Source organism: Oxyura jamaicensis, chromosome 1 (assembly GCF_011077185.1).
Source record: "Oxyura jamaicensis isolate SHBP4307 breed ruddy duck chromosome 1, BPBGC_Ojam_1.0, whole genome shotgun sequence".
Taxonomy (NCBI): domain Eukaryota; kingdom Metazoa; phylum Chordata; class Aves; order Anseriformes; family Anatidae; genus Oxyura; species Oxyura jamaicensis.
This window is the reverse complement of record NC_048893.1, coordinates 77,187,332-77,210,979: the sequence shown is the minus strand read 5'-3', so window position 1 is coordinate 77,210,979 and position 23,648 is coordinate 77,187,332.

The following is a 23,648-nucleotide window of genomic DNA, read 5'->3' as shown; positions in this document are numbered from 1 at the left end:
CTCAGGATTTACCCTTCTTACCATTCATATCCCCTACCCAAGACTTAAGCAAGTTGTTACAATGAGGTCCTAAGCCTTTCCACCTCCTTGGTAGACAAATCCAGCACTTTATGGAAGGTTTAAAGCAGACTTATGGAAAGTTGAGAGATTCCTCCAGCATAAGACCATAAAAAGGTCTATGACATAAAAGTCACACTTTTGTCTTCTCATACTATTTTGCTGAATGCCAACAGCATACAAAAGGGAAGGACCTAAGCATCATCCATTAAAAAAGTGAGTGATTCAGATGTAAAAGTTCACATGATAATAATGAACATACTAGGGCTTTTCTCCTTTCTGCAGCTTACTGTGTAGTTCTTGCCTGCACTTTTGATTTTAGATACTGTTTAAAGTCATCTCCACTGTCAGAATGGATGATCATCCATCTCTGTGGAGATTCAGAGGTGTTAAAAGAAAAGGACTAGTAGCTGTCACTGAAGCTGACATATTCCTGTTAAGATAGCACTAAGACTTGCTTTCACATATCTCTCCCATCCACAGCTAATTTCTGGTTATGGATGGAAGTATTTCTGTTCTGGCTACCTTGGAGGGGCTGGGCAATGGTCACAACTAATACAGGGAAGTTTATCCAATGTAGTTAAAGAACAAGTTATCAGCTTGGACACAAGAATCAACTGATACTTCTAAAAAAGCCAAGCAATTCTAAATGAGAGTTGAACTATAGGGTGCTGCTTAGGGTAAACCAGATTGTTGTTACTATCCTTCCTAATTACTTAACTCTGTCAACACTGACCAAAAATGAAAGAGGTCATGAAACAGCATATGGAGGAAATGGAAACCTTAGAAATACAGCTTCAAAGAGTGAAAAAAAAAAAAAAAAAAAAAAGAGGGTGAGAGAAAGGGAGGAAGAATCAATTTCTTCAGACACTTGGCAGTGGCGACAAAATGCCTGCCCTCAAATAAAAATTGACAGTTTAGAACAGAGCTGACAAATTGGGTACAATAATATTATTGAGGTCATTATTCAAATGATTCTTGAACACTGACAGTGATGGGGCATCAACCACCTCCCTAAGAAGCCTGTTCCAGGGTTTGACTACCCTCACAGCAAATAAATTTTTAATTATATCTAGTCTGAACCTCCCCTGGTGCAGTTTTGTGCCATTTCTGTTAATAGAGAGAAGAGGCCAGCACCTCCCTCTCCACTTCCTTCCAGGAAGTTGCAGAGAGCAATGAGGTTGCCTCTCAGCCTGCTTTTCTCCATACTAGACAACCCAAGTGTCCTCAGCCTCACCTCATAGGGCATCCCTTCTAGCCCATTTACCAGGTTTGTTGCCTTCATCTGGATGCTTTCAAGGACCTTAATTTCCTTTTTATATAGTGGAGCTCAGAACATATTTGAGGTGAGGCCACATTGACAGTAAATACAGTGGGAGAATCACCTCTTTTGACCAACTGGTTATGCTTTGTTTAATGCACCCTAAAATGCAGTTTGCCCTCATGGCTGCCAGAGCACACTGCTGGCTCATGCTGAGCCGGCTGCCAGCCAGCACCCCCAGATCCCTTTCTGCTGAGCTGTTCTCCAGCCACTCATCTACCAGTCAGTGCCTGAGTCCAACATTACTCTGTCTCAGGTTCAGTAGAACATTTACTCATGTTGAACATCATGTCTTTGATGATTACTCAATGCTTCAATGTACCTAGATCCCTCTGGAAGACCTCTTGTCCCTCCAGAAAGTCAACAGCACTTCTCAGTTCAGTATCATCAACAAAGACAATCAACCATTTCTGTTCTGGGCAGGGGACAAGATAAAATAGCAGGAAGATTGACTAAATTAACGGAATAGTTGAGGCCAAAAAGCTGAAGACCACCCACACAGATGAAATAGGAAAGCACTAATGGGAAAGACATTTTGGAAGTTAAAAATATAATTTAGGAACACACAGCTGTATAGCAAGGCAGAACAAAGTTTTGTTCAGTGGTGAATGAAAGGTGGCTGAATGGAAAGACACTGTCTGCTTTATCAGAAATAGGCTCTGCCAGGCCATAAGCCAGGTTCATGTGGAGAAAGAACAGATCACATTCCACCGAGATGGCAACACAGCTCTGTTCCACAGGCGAGCGTAACAATCTTCAAAGTAACAGTGAAATACTAGATGTTTTAAAAGGATTTCCCACTATATTGATGTTGTTCCCATAACACAAGCCAAGGAGTAGGAAGGCAGCACATCAAAATACATTTGCATGGGCTTGGAAACAGACATCTTCTGTACTAGATAAAGTTTTCTGCTGCCTGTAAAGGCAACATTTGGACTGCAAGTCCATGGAAAATAAACTTCCTACAGCACATGGACCAAAGGCAGAATGCTGCGAAGCAGTCATTGCCTATGGTGAAAGAAAAATAAATCCCACAGACATTTCAGTCCTGTAGGAATGAACACACTGGTTCTGTTCCAGGGTTCAGCCAGACCACTTCCATTTCTTCCATTTCTATGAGCACATTTTACCCTAAAGTTTAGGATTACTATAACTGTAGTGGTACACAAAGTGTAGAGCATAGACTTTAAATATGCTATGATTCAGACTAATTAAATGTGTGCACTTTTGTTCAGAAGTACACCTGATGCAATACAGGAAAGGTGTTGCTATGACTGTTACAAGGAGTTAGTTATTCATCTGTTAGTGGCCCTTCAACTTGGGAGTGAGAGCTGTTGACATTCAAAGCACCACAGAAGAACCACAGGTCACAAGATGCAGTAACTCTACAAGCTCACTCCACAAGCTCGGGAGCTGACAGCACTCTATGCACTTCCCCACCTTTCCTTCTCAACCATCATATTTTGTAACAGCAGGGACCATGGTCTTTGCTACTGTCTGCCTTTCTGCACTATTCTTTCTGACAGCTCAGTGTTCCTCACTATCACAGCTCCAACCGCTCCTAGATTTTTCTTTCAAGCTGCAGTACATGGCAAATGCAAAGTATAGACAAATTTCACTTTTTCATTTTGCAATCTTAGAAGCTCTTCAAAACTCCATGCATAGCTTGGAAGAATCCTGAAGCAGAATAAGACCATAATCTTGCAGTGAAGTGTATGACTGCTCTATGATGCACTTGCTACTACTCACATGCTCCTCAGGGACAAGTTATTGACATGCTGGAAGAGAAGGGTATCTGGCTGAGCTTACTGATGAATTTCCTACCATCTAACAGCATTCATACAAGAAGATTGTGTAGATCCCTTCCTGCTACGTTAAACATTTATTTGTAGGCAAACCTGTTAGTTCTTTCTACTAAAACTCCTGATTTATGATGGAAGTCAGGGTTCCTAATCTTTGCAAATGCTATGCTTTATTTATCCAGCATTATTAATCCAATATGCTTATTATTCTTGTGTTATTCCATATTACTATTCAGAAACTATTTCAAACTATTCAGTGGAATCTAGATTGTTTTCTCACACAATATATTTATCAAAGGTGGAAGCATTCACTGCTTGTGTAGTGAATCAACAAATGATACAGATCTCTGAATGGCATCTATTGACATTTGCTTGAGATGCAGCATATCTTTTAGCTACCTTGCCTCCTGTCACCTTTAGCTCTTACCTCTGCTTTTTATTTTTAAATCCAAGAATACTGCAAAGCAGTTAGAAGTGAGTGAAATTTACTTGTGCTATAAATAGGGAACCTGTCTTGCACCTGTTTTACGTAGTTACCAATGACAGCAAAGCACTGAGCTTTTGAGAGAAAAACAAAAATATTACTTAAAATTGAAAGGGAAAGAGCCTACACAAGATAGTTTAATCAATGTAATCTGGCAATGTGCTGCAAACTGGAGCAGATCCTGCTCCTCACTACTGGCTAAAGAATAGAGACAATTTTTAAAGGCTATGGACATTCTTTTAATACTAGTAAATGATGTGTTACAGCATTTTCACCATGATCAGACACAAAAGAAAAGTTAGACTTACCGCTGGATGAACCTTTCTCAATCACGTGTGAGACGCAGGAGTAAGAAAGAGAGAGCTGTGGAAAAGCATAACAAGAACTAACCAGTTAGGAGACAGAACAGGCACCAAGCAGTCAGCAGTTGCAAAATGGCTACGGTAAGACTGGAGCAGTTTGGCTTTGTAAAACTTAAAGGGACAGATTTATGCAAGCACACTGGGGGAAAAGCATGTGTAAGAGCATAATTCTCCACTGGGAGAAGGCAGGCCCCAGTCCCGGAAATTTTTAAGCGTGTTCTTAACTCTAAGCATATGAATACTCCTATAGACTAGAGTCTGTGTATTCCTGTACAAACAATTAAGCATGTATATAAAAGTCTGCAGGTCTGTATGTACTGAAATAGAAAAAGTTACTGTAGAAGACAGATGCTCCGACATAGTGCTTGTTACAACTTTATTGCAACAGGAGTGTGGTATGGTTATAGTTACTTCCCCCTCTGGTGAGATAATCTAAGTACGGTATAGTGTTAGAAGACATATTAGCATTCTAGGGAAAAAAAAAAAAAAAGTAATTGAGATGTGTCCCCCACCCCTCCCCAGTCTCAATTTGTTGCAATAAACATTCCTCATTTAGGCATTCTAATATTTCTAATTTATTCAGCACAATATCCATAATAGGCCCCTAATCACATTGAAGTAATTCAAGAGCATTTTGGACTGATCAAAGTAAGTGAAACTAACCTCATTTATTGAATTATACTTCCCATCTGTTTGTCCCCTATTAATGAATCACAGACATCATGCACTCAAAAGGTGTCAATATTTTTGCAGGGAGACCAGAAACACCTCAATGATAGGAGATGTATCTTTGTAGGGTTGCCATTGGCAAAATGATCTTATGAATACACATCCTCTGCTTCAACTTTCTTCTCTTTATGAAAGGAATTATAAAGTTTTCCTCACCTGCAGCATTCAATGACTTTCATGGATAAAATGCATTTCTCTTAAAATGACTTAGACAGGAAGAAGACTTTAAAATCAGAAGTCACCACAGATGAAGTTTAATTTGAATGAGAAAGGTATTTTTCCCAGCCCTGCCCCTCAACTCCCCCTTCCCACCCTCCAGTTATATATGCACCGGGAACTATCATCACAGCATGGGTGCATAGGAAAACTGGAGCCTGGACAGCGTGTCCAGCCCTTGTGCACTGCAAAGACTAAAAAACGTACCTGAGGTTTCCTTTTGGAAATACCTGGGGGTGTCATGACTGGGAGTCAGTAGGGTATTTCTGCAGCTATGTTTTATGAATAGGCAACAAGTTTGAACTCAGACTTGCTCTGAAGTGGCTGTTCTATGCAACTACATGGATGCAGCCATTGGGTTCCTGATGAGATTTATTTACATCTATCAAATAAGATATGTAATTAAACACTGACAGAATTGAAGCCCTGGATTTTTGCATATTTTCCCCTATGATATGAATCTGATTTTTACAGCTTCCCCAATGCCATCCTTTCCTTCTATCACTGAATTTACTCTATACTCTGCTCAGGTTCCCACAAATAGGAAATCAACATTAGGGTCTATTGGAGATATTTTATTTTGTAAAAAATCATTAAATATATATCATCAAATAAAACCCTGTATATGCAATAACTCTGGTTTGCACAGAACCCATGAACCAGTCATTTGTGATTGCCTCCAGACATAAGAGGCTATGACTTTTTCAAACATCTTAACACCAGTGGAATTGTTTTGCAAGTTTCATTTGTTACAGTATATTTCAGGAAACATTGATATTTCCCCCCCCCCACTAATTGAAATGTCTTGAAGTGTTGTGAGTAGTTTTGCTCTTAATTTGTATTCTTTCAGTCATCTCAGTGAGGTTGATACAAGACTCCAGTTCACTATGCTCAGTCCCATAACTTTGTACTTCACATTTTGTGTAGCTGTGTGGCTTGTAGCCTTTTTACAGTGTGCCATTAGCATGATGGATTACATGTTGTTAACATGTCATGAAGCATTGCCAGATGTTGGAGAGCTGTTACTTGACCTGGTGCTCACCAACACAGAAGAGCTCATTAAAGAGGTCAAGATTGGAGGCAGTCTGGGCTGCAGTGACCACGTCCTGGTTAAGTTTGTGATCTCAAGGAATACAGGACTGGCAAAGAGCAAAGTCAGGACCCTGAATTTACGAAGAATGCGCTTCAAGACCTGTTTAAAGATCTAGTGGATGAGATCCCCTGGAACACTGTTCTTAGGGACAAAGGAGCTGAACAGAGTTAGCAACTCTTTAAGGATATTTTCCTTAGAGCGCAAGAACTATCAACCCCCTGTGTAAAAATGTGGGCAGGGAGGACAGGAAACCGGGATGGCTGAGCAAGGACCTACTGGGCAAACTGAGGCACAAGAAGGAAATGCACAGGCAGTGGAAGCAGGGACGCATGGCCCGGGAAGAGTGTAAGGATGCAATGTGGATGTGCAGGGATGGGATAAGGAAAGCCGAGGTACATATGGAACTGAGCTTGGCAAGGGATGCAGAGAATAACAGGAAGGGATTTTATAGGTACATTGCTCAGAAAAGAAAGATCAAGGAGTGAGTACCCCCTCTGATAGATGAGAAGGGTGAACTGGTAACAACAGATATGGAGAAGGCTGAGGTACTCAGCAACTTCTTTGCCTCAGTCTTCACTGCCAGTCAGGCTTCCCAAGTCTTTTCTTTCCCTGAGCCCGTATATGGAGGCTAGGGGAGCAAAGTCCCTCCAACCATAAGCAAAGAGTAAGTTTGAGACCACCTGATGAAAATAAACATATACAAGTTGATGGGGCCTGATGACATGCATCTCAGGAATTGGCTGATGCAGTTGCTAAGCCTCTCTCCATCATATTTGAAAAGTCCTGACAGTCAAAGTCCCTAGTGACTGGAAAAAGGGAAACATCACTCCAATTTTTAAAAAGAGAAGAAAGGAGGACCTGGGGAACTATGGACCGGTGAACCTCACCTCTGTGCCTGGCAAGATCATGGGCAGATCCTCCTGGAAGCAATGTCAAGGCACATGCAAGACAAAGAGGTGATCCGAGACAGACAGCATGGCTTCACCAAGGGTAAAGCGTGCCTGACCAATCTGATGGTCTTCTGTGATGGAGTGACTACATCAGTTGACAAGGGAAGACTAACCGATGTCACTTATCTGGATTTCTTTAAGTACTTTGACATGACATCCTGATCTCAAAATTGGAGAGATGGATTTCATTGGTGGACCATTCAGTAGAAAAGGAGTTAGCTTGAAGGTCACACTCAGAGTGTGGTGGTCAATGGCTCTATGTCCAAGTGGAGGCTGGTGATGAGTGGTGTCCCTCAGGGGTCTGTCCTGGCACCGGTACTTTTGAATATCTTTATCAACAGCATAGACATTGGGACTGAGTAAACCCTCAGCAAATTTGCAGATGACACCAAGTCGAATGGTGCAGTTGATACAATAAAAGGAAGGGATGCCATCCAAAGGGATTTGGACAAGCTTGAGAAGTCACCTGGGTTGGGGCAATTCCAGACATGAGGCCAGTCTAGGAGAAGAACTCACTGAGTGCAGCCCTGCAGAGAAGGATTTGGGGGTTCTGGTGGATGAAAATTTTGACATGAACTAGTAGTGCATGTTTGCAGGATGCAGAAAGCCAACTGCATCCTGGGCTGCATCAACAGAGGAGTGGCCAGCAGGTTGAGGGAGGTGATTGTCATCCTCTGCTCTGCCCTTGTGAGGCCTCACTTGGAGTGCTGCATCCAGGTCTGGGGCCCCCAGCATAAGAAGGATGTTAGAATGAGTCCAGAGCAGTGCTACAAAGATGATCAGAAGGCTGGAGCACCTCTCCTATGAAGAAAAGCTGAGAGAGCTGGGGCTGTTCAGCCTGAAAAAGAGAAGGCTCCAGGATGACTTCATTGTGGCTTTTCAGTAGTAAAAGGGGCCTTATAAAAAAGGGAGAGCAACCCTTTGCTCAATCAGATAGTGACACGACAAGGGGGAATGGCTTTAAACTAAAAGAGGGGATTATTTAGATTAGAGGTCAGGAGGAAATTCTTCACTCAGAGGTTGGGGAGGCACTGGAACAGGTTACCCAGAGATTTTGTGGATGTCCCATCCCTGGAGGTGTTCAAGACCAGGTTAGAGATGAGGCCCTGGGCAACCTGATCTAGTGGGGGGGGCATCCCGGCCTATGGCAGTGGGATTGGAAGTAGGTGATTTTTAAGGTCCCTTCCAACCCAAGCCATTCTATGATTCTGTGTAACTTAAAATTGGATTCTTCATGAATATCCGTGTCTGAATTTGCGTTATCTTATACTTGAGTCACTTCAGAGCAACAGCTTTGAAGGCAGTGTGCTTTGGATTACGATTGGAAAGAGCCCGTGTGCCAAACTATACACCCAGGAACAACTTTGAAGATAGGGTGGGGTGATGGGCATTGAACACGTGGAAATTGGAACCTGAATTTTGTGTTTAATATTACACAATTCAAATATTATTAATGGGGTAAGAACTCATGTAGTCTGTAATCAATTAATGGGAACAGGTTTATCGCTTCAAGACTTTTTAATAATAGAAATTCAAAGACTCTTAAGAGGACTTTATCTCCTGCCACTAAAACAAAGGTTCCTTATGAGGTATTCATACAGGTGGGAAGAATTTACCATACAGGGATAAGAAAATGTAACAGAAAATGTTTCAGGGCTTATTTTAAACATCTCTGGGTGAGGATGCAGATAAACAGGACTGAGGAACTTCAGAGAGCTTGAAACCTTTTCATTTCCGTGACAGACTGCTCTTTCCTGCTACATACCCCTAAAAAATTAGCTATCAAAAGATTTATTAGATGGAGAAGGAAAAAGTTTTAAAGTTTTTTTCTTCATTGCTTTAACATGAAGCAATTTGGAGTGTGTGTGTCCCTAGACATGAAGGCAGAATAATATTCTTCTATGACACAACTATGCTTAGATAACACAAATCACTTTAAACTGTAGCTTATTATAGAGTTTGGTTAAATTGTTTAAAAACTGGATTTAAACTGGATTTAATTGTTTAAAAACTGATTGAGTACATGTAGATGCAAGAATTTGGTTATTTAAACACAAACAGTTTTTGCTGTACTAGAGCTTAAAAATAATCTTTCATTTTATCAAAGGTTATCACATCCCATATTTTATGTTTAATTCTCATATATATGCTGATGCCTGGTGTGCAACTTTCAGCAGCCAGGACATGTCAGGCAGTGCTTTGTACAAAACCGTAGGTGCTATTTAGTATACAGATGGCGATTATGTGACAATGCCTCCTCTTCAACTGTCATAATTTTCAAAGGTAAAAAAGGTTTCTATGAAGACTTTTGGCTGAAATGCAACACAATAAAGAAGGAGATAAAATTGATGGCAACAGAAATCTATTATAAGGAGAGAGAGACTATAGACTATATTCCTGTCTAGTGAAGACAATAGACACTTGCTTGAAAAAGCAGAGCAGAGCAGGCAGCAGCAGGAGAAATGTTTCCAGTGGTTCTCACAGAATTGGAACACAGAGTTATTTTTGGCAAATAAATTAGCTGCAAGAGCCAAATATCTTCAGAAACAGCTTATCCTCTGGTAGCTGTCTTTTGCTCAAACTCTAAAAAATCATCTGTAAAGCACTGTGAAGCATGAAACCATTCCAAATGCAATCAGTTAGATAAGGCAGTGTCTATTCTGATTTAGCCACTTGTTCTCACAAACTTAGTAATTGAAAGCTGTGTTGAGAAGAAACCTCAGGCTGACTGCTGTACGGCAGGAGGTCATGGATTAGGTTGTTATATGCAGGCCAAGTGGTTTAGCCACTCAGCCAAGATGCAAAGACCAAAGGGAAAATCCTGCTCTTAGATCTGCAGGGCTGATCTCATATCCCCAAATCTATAAAATCTGAAGGCAGGTCTTCCACTGCATGTTTTTCTTCTGCCTGCATTCCTGGGAGAAAGCACTGAGTGGAGAACTAGAGTTTGCTTCCAGGGAGTTTCCCTGCATTTTTTTCTGTATTTGATACTTCATGAGAGGAGAAAAGAGGATAAGGGACAAGAAACATGAATCTCTAGCATTCCACAAGAAAGAGCTTTTCTTCAAGGACATACATCAAAGTTCCCAAATAGTTTGCATTTTAAATCTATTCCTTACAGGGCAATGACCTAATAGAAGAGGAAAGCCTCGGGGGACACACTGGCTTATGAGACGAAATTAATGACTGGCATGGAGCTTATATGCTGCTGTTTATGCCCTTGTTTGTCAGCTACCAGGAACACAGAAAAAAAAAAAAAAAAGTAAAATTCAAGGCCAGTCAAAGCCTGAATATAGGTTGCCAGCTTAGCACCAGTCTTCCTGCTGTCAGTTGTCTCTCAATTAGCAAGAAGTCAGCAGACGCATGCAAATATTTTATTTCTTTTATGCTTTATATAAATTATGAGAGTCATATGAAACAAACAAATTGCTAAAGTACCTTTACATCTAATTTTTGGAAATAGATGATCCATGAGGCTCCTTCCAACCCAGGCTTTTCCATGATTCTTTCCAATAATGGAAATGGACTGATGCTTGGGGTTACATACTCTGTTTAAATGTGCTGAAACTGTGCTGAAAAAGAATTTAAAGAACACACGTGGAAAAAAAACAGAATGAGTTATCTGAACCAAGATCTTCAAGCACCACTTATATGAAGAGATATACACATGCTTAATTTTACATAATGCTAAAACTGTAAATGATAAAATTGTTTGCAGGTGTAAAATGATTTCTAGAGATTTTGTAGGATTAGAATCCTCATTTTCTACTTGAAATAGAACTTCTGTAAAAGTACTTGATATTCGGATGTATAAAGATTCTAAAAATTGTAATGAATCAACACTAACCTAATGAGTGGAAGATATCTTTTCAAAACAGATGGGTAACAAATAAACATTTTGTTATTTTCACATGCATTATAACTTTGTCTGAAATGGAGAACTATGGTATTATTTCTCATTTTTAAGATGAGAATTTTCGTCTGCTTTATTTCTTTTTGTTTGTTTGTTTTTATTTGTTTTGCTTTGTTTTGTTTTGTTTTTTTTCAGATACAAGATGAAATGAATTATTCTCTCTTTAAAGATGGAAATCCATGGAAGCTTTGTTATATATTGGAAGGGGGGTAGGAATTCACCTGGATCTTATTTATTTATTTTATTTTTGATTTATTTTCATTTAGATATGTCTACCATTTCATGGAAAAAAGAGTTTGGTATCCCTGTTAGAAAGAGCAAGGGACTAGCTCAGAACACAAGGACTGCACCTTCACCACATCTCAGAAGACCACTTTTCTGTCTTTACAGCATGCACATAGTTATAAATACAGAATATGCATTCCCACTTTGCATATTCTAATTTCCAACACTTCAGTTTGATCAAATCTATAGGCCTGAAAAGAAACAATTGAGTATACACAACTTCAATAACCATGCCAGCTCCAGATATCATGGAAGTCAATGGAAAGGGGAGTCAACCCTCAAGTCAGGAAAGAGTACGTGTTTTTGGCATAACAGTACTTCCCTTTGGATGGCCAAGATTCAGGGATGATAAGGAGAGTTCTGCAGGGCTTTCTGCTTTCCTATTCAATTAAACAGTCCATATTTGGAAGTGGAAAGTAGCCTTATTTAGAGCATTTTGTAAACAATGTTAGTTATAGGCTTTATTTATTTATTTATTTATTTATTTATTTATTTGGCCACTATTTATATACAATTATCTGCAACACAGTTAAGTTCAGGTCAAGAGACAAGTTATTTAATTCTGGGTTTAATGCCAGATCAAACTGCTTTAACTCACCATTGCAAAGCAGTTGTACTTTGTGAGCAGTTTTAATGTGCATGTCTCTACAATATTGTGAAGAACACATCTAATTTACCAACATCAGATCAGTAGTCTGAAAACTTAAGCATAGCCCCAGGCAGCCAGAGACCACCCCTGAAGCCCATGTAATTCCATGTCCCAAATAAGCCCAATACAATTTCATGGGTTGTTGATTTTCAGTTAGGTAAGGCAGTACATCACAGGAATACCCAGACAAGTTGTAAGCAGACAGGACATCTGTGTGGACACAGGGCTTACCTTAGAGTACACCATAGTGCTGATTGCTCATGTATACACAGCCAGAGAGAATTCAGATACTTCTTGCAAGATGAGATATACCTTGATCTGTTTAAGGATGAGAGATTTAGTGTTTTTAATGAAGAATGTTACTCCTGAAGCAGGTTTTGAAATAAATTGTGCTGAAATTTTGTGTATTCCATTAACATGACCACTAAGTTACTACTCAAAGGTATTTGAATAGTTGTTCTACCCTCTTTAATCACACCAAACAGGAGCTGATACTTTGTCTAAACTATCAATTAATTACTATTTATTAGTAGTAACCTAGGCCTTGCAAACCAAACTAATATCCAGGGTACAAGACATTCTACAGACATAAAAGTCTGGTAAATCAAATGACAAAGACTCAATGTGGCAGAAAAGGAACATTTTTAAAATTACTTTTTCACGCTGTTATACTGAATTATAATGCATAGCTGTAGGGTATCACAGAGGCAAAAATCATAGATGTATTCACGTAAGAAAAGTATTTATGGAGGCTGATCCTACTGAGAGATATTTAGCATGATGGCTTAAATGTCTATTCTGGTTTATGGTGTCCCCAAAAGCAAGGAAAATGTCCAGGTTTCTTATTCCTCTTATTCTGAAAAATGTACTGAGCCACCACTCAGCAATGTGTACAGGTAGATGGCTCCTATTTGTTTTGTTGTTGTTGTTTCTGTTACTTTGTTTTGTGTTTGTTTTTAAGAACAGTCAGAGTTACCTTCAGTAGGTGGTGGTAAATAAAGTGCCTTCTTTGAAGACACCAGAAAGCTTAGAAGCAGATCCAGCTGCAGAACCGCTGCTGCCAGAATCCTACTGTTTTGCTTTTAAAAATAATAATAATAATAATAATAATAAATAATAAAAAAATAAAATAAAAAGCTGGTATTATCCAAAGGATCATGAATGCATCCAGGGCTTTGGGAATCTTTTATGGATGACTGTTCTCCATTTTGTTACCTTACTGAATCATCCTGGTATTTGGTGGTTTGGATACATAGGCTTGGAATTAATCTTGTCCTCTCTCTTCTGTAAAAGTACATAGAAAAGTTTGTTCCAGTCAATGTGACCTGTTCTATTTGACCCCAAAGGAGACGTTTTATGTGAAGTAGTTAGGAAAAAGAAAGAGGGGTTGGGGGTTTGGGTTGTGGGGGGGGGGGGGAGGGGGGAAGCAGGGAAGAACTAGAGCCACAAAACCACCGTGGAAATATATGCAGCCACTTAGGTTTTCAGCCAGTACTCCATGGCATGCAGCTTTCAATCAGGATGTGAAAAACAAGGGTTCAATACTTCTCCTACTTTAAAATGATCTCATGGGGATCTTCACACCCATTAGGCTACAGAGTAAGTAAGAGAGGAGGCACTGGAATGAAAACACTATTTCTCATGTCAATTGTGTATAAATTTTCAGGGGAAGAGTTATTTATGCAAAACAGATTTTTTTATGAGTCACAGCCTTTTTTTGTGTGTGTGATTTTAGTCCAAAGTATTAGGGTGCCATCCTGGGAGATACAGGTAGAGAATATGTTCTCAAGCAGAGGTTGATGATTTTTTAAAATTTTCTATACTGTGGGCAAATGCCCCAGGTGATAAACACACCATAGCAGCTTCCCAGCAGCTTCCCAGTAGTACAATACATCTGAACTCTTGTCCTCCTCCTACTTCTCTGATTTTCAGGCTAAGTTTTTCTAGAGTTTTTGAAGCTGTGTCTCTTCTGTGAACTGCACCTGAATTTGCTGAATACTACAGGGATCGTGGAATTACATTTTTCATTACATGTACTATGTTCAATAACAAAATCCCAGTCATTTAGAGGCTTCTATTAAAAAGTTTATTGCATTAATAATATTTGCTATGGACAAAGCCCCTTGAATGGGCCAATAGAGTAATAATTTCATCTATGGTGGCCTATGATCCTGGGAAACTTAAATCTAGCTGTACAAACCCATTCAAGGTGAACTGCAATATGTTTTTGTTTCTTTATAATTTGTCCATATTTGCTCTGGGCATTGCATGTGTGTGTGAGATAGCAGAATTTGTGATTTCCTCTGATTTCCTCACTAGTCTAACTCTGCAGTGGGTTTAAGGTTTACTTAAGGACATGCTGACCAGTTAGAAAAGCTTGTTTGAGCTGAAGTTTGTCAATGTGCCTAGAGGGTGCCCAGAGTCTTTCAGAGCAGTAGGTTCTGGGAGGGGAGGAGAGAAAAGGGCATTGTTATTATTTATGCATGCACTCACAGCTCATTTCTGCTGTGCCTCCCTCAGTCTTTCACATCTGATATGGTTCCACACTCTTGACATGTCTCTACTGGAGTTAGCTCAGGTTCTTGGCATGTGAGGCTCTTTGTCCAGCAAAGGTGTCAATAATCTCACAATAAAGCCTTGCCAAAATAACTATTTTTCTCCTTTCTACTGCATTCATCTATGCTTGTTATCTTGTGTACAGCTGACTTACTCTGGTTCTTCAGATGAACCACTTTCTGTATCCTCCTTAGGAAAAGGCGTAGTGACTTCATCATTCTAGGCACTTCAGATGAAGTTGAGGGAAGGCAGTGCACGATTTAGTCTCCTCAACTTACTTGCCTGTGTGAAAATAGCTGTTCACCTTTTGCTTTTAGATAGTCCAATGAGATGGATGGTAAGAGTGTATGCACATGGAGGAACACAACATCTGTTATAATGATCTGTAATTTATTCTACCTGTGAATGCATACCTACATCTTTTCGGTGCAGGTTGCTCTTGAGAGCTATCCATTTTTCTCATATTTGAATTGTCCAAAGTTCCTGTACTTGTCCACCTATTAGGGATCAGGGATGTTTTGTATCAGCTTCCATCTCTGTTGCATCAAGCAATCAGAGCAAACTGTTGTCTATTACTGCAGTCACATTCGTTTATAGTGAAACTTCAGATCAGCATATTTTATGCATACTAAATGTCACATCAGAGGGAATGAACAAATCATAGTACTGTTCCTTGTGTGGGCTGATGTAGAAAAAGCGAAAGCTATCAAACTGCACTTGTGTGTGATAAAGACTGAATACAGGCCTCTGGCCACCTGGAAGAAACAATAAAAAACCGTCTCGAAATTTCAGGCACACAATGCATTGAGGCTGGGGGGGATGTCTGTTTCAGTCATCATGGACAGGCTCCTGGAAAGGTGTTAGCCTGGTTCATTGGGTGTTTCCTTAGTGGAGCGCCAGCTCAAGCAGATTGTTACTTCTTGTGTCACCAACAGATGTCCAGGGGCTTGTCAGGTGAGATGGTAAGGTGAGCTCAGTTAATTTTAAAGGAAATCTTTTAACAACCCTGCTGAGCATTGCAGTTCAGTTAGCCGTGCAATTGCACAAGTCAACTGAAAGGAGAGGGATTGCTTAAGCCAGAACTGCTGCCTGAAGAAATCTCAGTGGAGTCATGACATCAGGAAGAAAAGTGTGTTGGAGGCCACATTTCTAATGAACTTACTCTCTTCTGGGAATGAAGAGTCAGTATGCTTCAGTCTTTTATAAAGTATAGTATTCAGCCCTGTTTATATCAACTGGTTCCTCAATCTATCATTTGAATCTCTCATTCTCACTTGTGTTTTTATCCCAGGGAAGAAGTTTGAGTTGCATAGCCCCTGCCTTTTCTCTCTGGAGAAACATCTGCAGCAGGCCTTCCCCTATATCCTATCCATCCTTCCATCCAGGTCTACAGAATCTTCACATGATATAGTACTTCACAGTCACTAAGGAAAGATTAGTATGAGGAAGAAAATTTATTTTCCTCTTTCTATAAATCATTTTGGAATAAATCAGTTTACCACTTCCATCTCATGACTCCAATGAGCAAAAAGCAGCAGAAATGAGAGCACCAAGTAGGGACCTGGGGGACTGAATTTCTAATACAGCAGTGACAAGATGGATAACCTTGACCCTGTCATGTTCCATCTCCACATCTCAGTTTCCCCATCTTTGAAGATGGAATAGGATAATGTACAATTGAGTAGCACCATGTTAAAACTGGGCATTGGTATGTGATTGCTGAGAATGAAGTCTGATAGGCTCCATCAGTTGGTTCTTTGAAAGCCAGTTGCCCCCGAAAGAAGACACCCATAGAAAGGGAAAAGTCCTGATACCTTTTATCAGGCAATTCAATGACACTTAGAAAACGTTATACCCTAAGAAGAGCCTCAGCTTTGGACAGGTTTTAAAAAAACATAAAAGCTAACATAGTCACATAGAAACACAAATGACATCCGTTCAGAATTAGCTCTGCCCCTTTTATCTTTATAAGAAGTCAAGCTGAACTCCAGCCTTTGAATTCTCTTGAAGCATTAGCCTTTCATTATGAATGAATGGTTGATCATATTATGACAGACAAATGATCAGCAGCAGGAGGGTTTACCAACATACCGTGCACTCCCACAGTCACTGAGGGGGAAGTCTAATGAGCAAATAACCTGCTGCAACTTTCTACATATTTCCTGTAATTGAGAACTCTTCTGTACTTTGTCTGGAATGCAGATGCCTGTCAGTCACAGGGTCATAAATAGGATTAGGGACTGTTTCTGGAAAGGCAGGCAACTAGCTTTAGATGCTCGGTTGAAAATACAGATGTTTTCTGGCTGCTTGACTGTTAGGCAGTGGTGTCTCCAAGTCTGATTAAACATGTTTGGCTACTAGCTCTTCCTTGAGGCCCCCCGATCTTGCAACTGGTACAGATCACTACTGAGAGTGCAGAATCCTACTAAGTTTTGCCTATGCAATGAGTTGCAGGATCCAAGCACTAAAACTTCTGTTTGGAGACACAGCATGGAACTGACTCTCCAGCCTCTGTCAAAATGGCTTCCAATGTTTAATGGACATTGATACCTTTCTATTATGAGATTTGTTTCAGACCATTGCATAAAAGGATTTAAGTTATAATCTCCCCAAAAGGAGAATCCATAACTTACTGTGAGAAACCTAATAAAACAATATAGTCTTCTGAGAACTTTAACTTTCTTCATCCCATTTATTGCTGTTGGGTGTAACAGAAATGTCTGAATAAATAATATTCACCAAATTCTAATTAGTTTTGTTTGTTTGTTTGTGTGTGTGTGTGTGTCATTGGCCAATAAATTTATTTCTCCACTACAGTTGAAAAAAAAAAAATACAGAAAATAAAGTTGTTTACAAAACAAACAAACAAACAAACAAAAAAGTGTTTTTTAATTGTTATTATTTTTATGCAATGTCTTATTATGAGCTGAACTGGTTGTGCAGAGACTGTGAAACTTTGGCAAAGTAACATGACCACTTATGGTAACCAACAGGCTTTGCTTCACAAGTTTGCCGTTCTTCTGTTTGTCCCTTCACTTCTATATCTATATTAGAACTTATTTCTATTGTCAGTAGAAGCTATTTCTCCTGTCAGTAAATCTTCTTATTTTAGGAATGTAACAGGAGATCCTTAAGAACCTAACAAGGATCAGGGCTGGTGAGCTATTTCATAATCACGTAGAAACAATTCTTGCCCTGAAAAGCACTTCAAATCTCAAAAACCAGGATACAAAAAGTATAGGATGAGAGCTACTGCAGTACAGCAAGTTTGTCAAGGACACACAGGAGATCAGTGTCCAGACCAGGAATAAAACCTTCACCTCCCACACTTCTGCTGTGCTCTATTTTTCTTTAATAGCAACGAGTTGGTATTGGAGCTTATTGGTTTAATCCTAGCCAAATTGCATAGGATTTCACTATAATGAAGGTAGGGAGAGAGGTTATATGTACTTTAATCAGCCTACCAAAGCTTACAAAGCCTTTGCATGGGATGCAGCTCAGTACAAAACCTTGCCATTTTAGCAGCTGATTCAGGATATGCAAAACAGATGGGAGTCTATTATATGATTAAATGTACTCTAGATCAGAGAGGAGCAATCACCAAAATCGCCAAGAGCAATGATATAAGAGAGGTCATTGTCTTCCATTGTCTATGTTAAGGTCACAAAAGACTCCACAGAGATAAGGGGATGTAGTGAGTGCCCTGAGAGGCTGACACACTAATTAAAGACAGAACAAAGGGGCCAGGGGATAAAGCACAGGCCAGAGTAAAGGAATGACGTGGAGTTAGGAGGCTAAGGCCATAAGGTTATTCAGCAGAGACATGCTCAACAAGGCTGCCCGTGTCTTCTGCTAACTTTGGGTTGATCCTAGTGCAGACAGGATTCTGTACCTCTTTATCATTGTAAAGTGACCATACCAAATTGCACTCTTTTGTCACAGGTCACAGAAGATTTCAGACAAATCATTCACTCTGCTGAACAGTGTTCTAATATTCTGAGATCATTGCCTATTTCTAAGTCGTAGTCAATCTCTCTCAGTCTCATGCACACAGATACATACAGTAATTGCAGTTAAATAAAAATAAAAATAAAGGAAAAAAAAAAAAAAGGAAGAGAGAGCAATGTTCTACCTAACTGTCAGCTCTGCTTGTGGATTTCATTTCCAGATCATATATCACGCTCAGCACGAATTTGTATTTTTCAGGTAAAACACCATTAACAAGAATATTAAGTTGGCAACTGAGAAAGAAGGCAGATGTTACTATAAATACCTTTTATTTTCCCCTATTACATTTAGCATTGTGAAAGGTAAAACAATGTGAATTTTGGATCTTAAAAATTTGGATGAGTTTTATTGTGAAAAAAAAAAAAAAAAAGAAACAGAAATGCTTGAATGTTTTTCCAATATTTTTATATAGTATCATTCAAACTCCCATGACAAATGACAATATTTTGTCCTGTAGCTAAGTTAAGATTCTGTCAAGAATGCACTGGTTAGTGTAAACCTAGCTCAGTTTAATATGAAGTTTCTCTCACTTCCCCTGAAATTACATTTGCCTTGACAATATCCTGCAGCAATGAGTTCCATTTGTCATATATATTTGTGCAGGGAAAATAGAGTCTTAAATTACTATGGGGAATACTGTACTTCATAAAAGGAGACTTTAGTAATTTTTAGGTTCCTCGATGTTTCCAGCATACAATTAGTAGCAGTGATCTCTAAGACATGTCCATGAATTATTTCTATATAGCTGATAGGAGAGTGGGATTGACACTTAGATACCTCAAGTAGATAATCAGAGACTTTGAGATATGCCACAAAATGCCACAAAATAGGCAACAGGCCAGGACGAGCCTCAGATTCAGAATCCCCCAGTCCTCACTGCCAGAGTTTCTCAGATTTCTCAAAATCCCAACATTTTCTTCCCTTCCCCCACCTGGACTCCCACTGCCATGAAGATGCTGGAAGTCTAGTACTTTGAGTCCTCTAAAACCCAACATTTGTCACTTGGATTCAGAGATCTGTGGAATAAATATGTCTTTTTTGTCAAGTCACTTTGTGACCACAGTAGCTCCTTGTGATACTGGCTGTTAGGACTGTAAAAATACTTGGATGCCTAAAGATACAAGTGGAATTAGCCCAAACTATCAAGTTATCCAAGATTCAGTGCCACAAAAGACATATTCCTGCCTCTGGGGAGATAAATAACTTGAGAAGTTTGACTTAGAAAAAAGGTAAAGAAAAAAAACTTGCTCCCCTCCCCCCCCTTTTTTTAATTATTATTCTTGAGCAGTGTTTGAGTTCATTAGAGATAACACACTCTCACAGAATCTTTAATCTCACAATTTTATCTTGTTTATGGAGTATTTGACTGTAAACTTCCTCCCCTTCTTTGTTCCCTTCTTCTGTAGCAGGTGTCATTTATGCCCACGTATCACTCAGCTCATGTCCATGATGAACTGCATTGATTGAAATCCCATGGGAAATCCCATGAAATCCACAAGCTTCTCAAATACCTACCCTCCTGAGGGGTTGGCTGTTACCTGAGGCCATGCACTTGAACAACTCTTTGAACTCCTCCATCAACTTCTCCATCAATCTCCACTACAAAGCAGTATCTGTTGCAGGAAAATCAGCCCCACAAAGAAACAACACTCACTTACCCCTAACATTTCACATATCCTGTGGCATACAGTCTGGAAAACCCAATTTTCCAGGGCTTTTCTCCTTTTTGTTCCCTTCCAGTTCCCTCACATACCTCCCTTCTTACACTTCCTATGGCAGAAGCAGCCATCCTGGAGCTTCTCAACTGTAAGACAGCAAAAGTCAGTTTTGCGCAATATTGCTGAGGAGCCCTCAGCTGGCTCAGACTGCAAAATGTGAGTGTTGTTTACAGCACCATGCAGACAGTAAACCGGGCAAAATGAGAACCCCAAGGTGAATCAGTAGCCTTATCTATTTGGGATCTTTGAACATAATGCATCTCACTTCCAGCTGTCCTTATGGAATGGCACAGGTCTCCCTGTAGGGCTTGTGTCAGATCTGACAGCCCCATTGGAATGTTTCCAATCCCAAGAATCTCCAGGTAGCACAGTGTGATTACATGGGGGTAACAGAATTGATCCTCAAGTGACTCTTCTCAGTTCTAAGAAGTAAGAGTGAACCTGTGCTTCCCATGCCAATGCGTCAGTCATAAACCACTTGGTAAAACAGGAGCCCTGGAAAAGGGATGCTTCTGAAGAGGTGATTTATTTATGTCAGGTAGACAATGGAAAAAATAATAACTCAAAAATCAAGAGGGATGGGCCAAGACAGAAACGATTGGTGACAGTCACCAGAGCTGTATTATGAAAGGACATGAAGAAAAGTAAAAAGACAAAGGGAAAATTCATAATTTATGCTTTTGATGGGAGCAGAACCCAGAGGCAATGCAGCTTTTTTCAATAGTCCCTGTATGTGTGCACGTGAACTATCTGTACCAACAGACTGGCAAATAGTAAATACATTAAATCTCCAAAGGACTGAAGGTAACAGTGGCCTCGAGGCAACACATTTTCAAAGTCGAAAGTGTTGCTTGGTGCTCTTTCACAAGGCTTTCCTGAGCATGGGTGTACACTCTGAAAGTGTATGACTGTTGTGTTTTAAGCTTTCATATTTCTGACCAGCAAAACATCTACTAGCACTTCAGGGGCAACTGGGATATCACTAGCAATGATAGCACTCATACTCAGGAGAAGCAGGAGGGCCTTCAGGAGGCAGAGTGAGATATTTAAGAAGGGTATTAGGTGAAGCATATCAGGGACATGAAGAAAATGTGGCTCTCAGATTCATCAATGGACAGCAACCAGTTTGGAGTTGTATAGTTATTATGGATATCCTACATAATTATTTTGGAGAATAATTGTCACCTATAGAAGAAGAGTCCATACAAAATCACAAAGAACCCTAAGCTCTATACACAAGTTTTGAAATTACCAAATATAAGGAAAAACAATGAAGAAAGATCACAGACTGATCCTGTTATGCTATGGTGTCTTTCTAGTCTCTGTAGCTGGGAAAACATTTATTTTATTACATTAAATAAGCACACTGTTTTTGTTGCCAGTGTGCAACCTGCAAGATATTTTGGGCCCCTGCCTCAGCTTCTTACCCTCTACTGAGCTCTCTGATTTGCAATGCTTTTCCTAGCCAAAATATTAGAGCACCGAGTTGACATGGTCCACTGCTCCCATTATCTGTGTGTTTTCATTCAGAGCTGGCTTAGTTATATCTGCCTGGCAATGCATCACATCACTGTAACTACAGTTTCCTGTGAGGGGAAAGCATAGTTTGCTTTTGGTTTTGTTGTTATCATTCTCCATTGTGCTTTTTGGTTGTAAACTCATGGCAAGGACTTTGACTGTAAGCACAACATACTCCTAGGCTAAGATTGCTGCTGCCAGAGAACAAGTTAAAAGTTGTCCCAAAAATGGATATGTGGAATATCACTCAGGAATCTCTGCTGCCCTGACACTGAGATATAAACACTGAAGACTTCAAGAACAAGTAGTTCTGTAGGAGATTGAAGGAGTTCATGAGAGGCAAAGTGAGCTGATAGAAAGAATAGTATTTTCCAGAAATGAGCTTTATAGAAGACTGCAGAGGTGCTAGTTTCTGGAAAATCCAAAACTTAAGATCAACCCAATTATCCATCAGGCAGGGAATTTATTTTGACTTTTTTTTTTTTTTTTCTTTAAATAATATAGATGGACAGTGAAAGACACTAAATTTCCTTTCTTAAATTCCACTGCATGTACAGTTAAACACTAATAAAAAAATTGGATGAAGTACCAGAAGTGATTGGCAAAAAATATATCTGGCACTGTTTCAAGATGAGAAGTGTATAATTAGTTACCAGAAAGAAACCAGTGTTCGACTTGAGTTTATTAATTTTCTGATTAATTATATGTAACACACATTAATACTATCCTATCTTAATTGCATGCTTAGTACATGGCTAGATTTTGATCTTGGATGAAGGATTTAGCACATTTTATTACATCACAGAAACTTGCTATGAATGAGGCATATAGACTCTGATCTTCAGGAGTTACCATTTGCTGTTTATTTTACAGTAAAACCTGAAGTATAACAGAGTAAATAGAGCTGATGATGACTTTTTTTCCATTGAAAGAGTGTTTCCATATTACAACAGTTTGTCTACTGTAGTGAAACCATGTTTTCATTGAATAAAAGTTCAGACACATAATTCCTACCAAGCAGTTTTGAGTAATGTGCTTAACTGACATCCTTAGCTAAATCAAGAGGACACCCTTGTTCAAATATTGTCTCTCCTTTTTTTCTGTCCACTATGTTAAGGAGATGCTTTGCCACTAAGTTAAGGAGCTCATTGCTCTTGTTAGGCTGTATAGATAACTAAACACTCTTCCTGGGTGAAAGGGACTGACCCTTATGAAGAACCACTGCAAAGCCATGGTCCTCAATCTCATTTCAGAGGAGGAACCTGAGCTGTGAGCTGTTAGCTCTTCATGTCCCTTCCAGATCTTGCTCGATTTAATTAAAAAACATTTCCCAGGAACACTTGAACTTCCAGATAACTTTTAAACAAAGACATTATTTTTGAGAATTCTTGACCCAGTTAATAGTGATGAATAGAAACAGTCTTTGTCCTCAAAATCCTCAGTAACCTAGGCAGAACAAGCTGAGCTCAAAAGGAAAGTGGCTATTGCTCAGGTCAGCTGTATAACAGTTCTTCCCAGAACTGTTGCACTGCCTATGCTTTTCTTTTTCTCCCTGATGGCTGCCTACAGTTCTCCCTGATAGCTGGTAAATTAAGAGGTGAAGAACACCTCGAAAGGGTCAAGGCAATTCTATATCATCTTACCTTCATCCTTTCTAATAATTTGTCTCAAGCCACCCCAGAGGTGGCTTTCCTTACAACTACCTTACTGATCCAGAAGGCAAAGCCCTTACTCTTTAATAGAAATGGACAAACAAAAGTAGGCTCCATTTTGATGTTTTGCCTGAACTCTGATGCGTCATTTCCCCATTTTTATATACTTCTTTATCACTGTATTTCTCTTCTGATTTTACCAGTATCTGTCTCATATTCTAGCCACCTGGCACCTCCTGTTTTCCTCCTTGGTTTCAACTTCGGTCACTGTACATAGTTCATAATCTGCTTGTATCTGTGGGAGGGTAGTGCATGTGGGCAGCTGGGAGGACAAG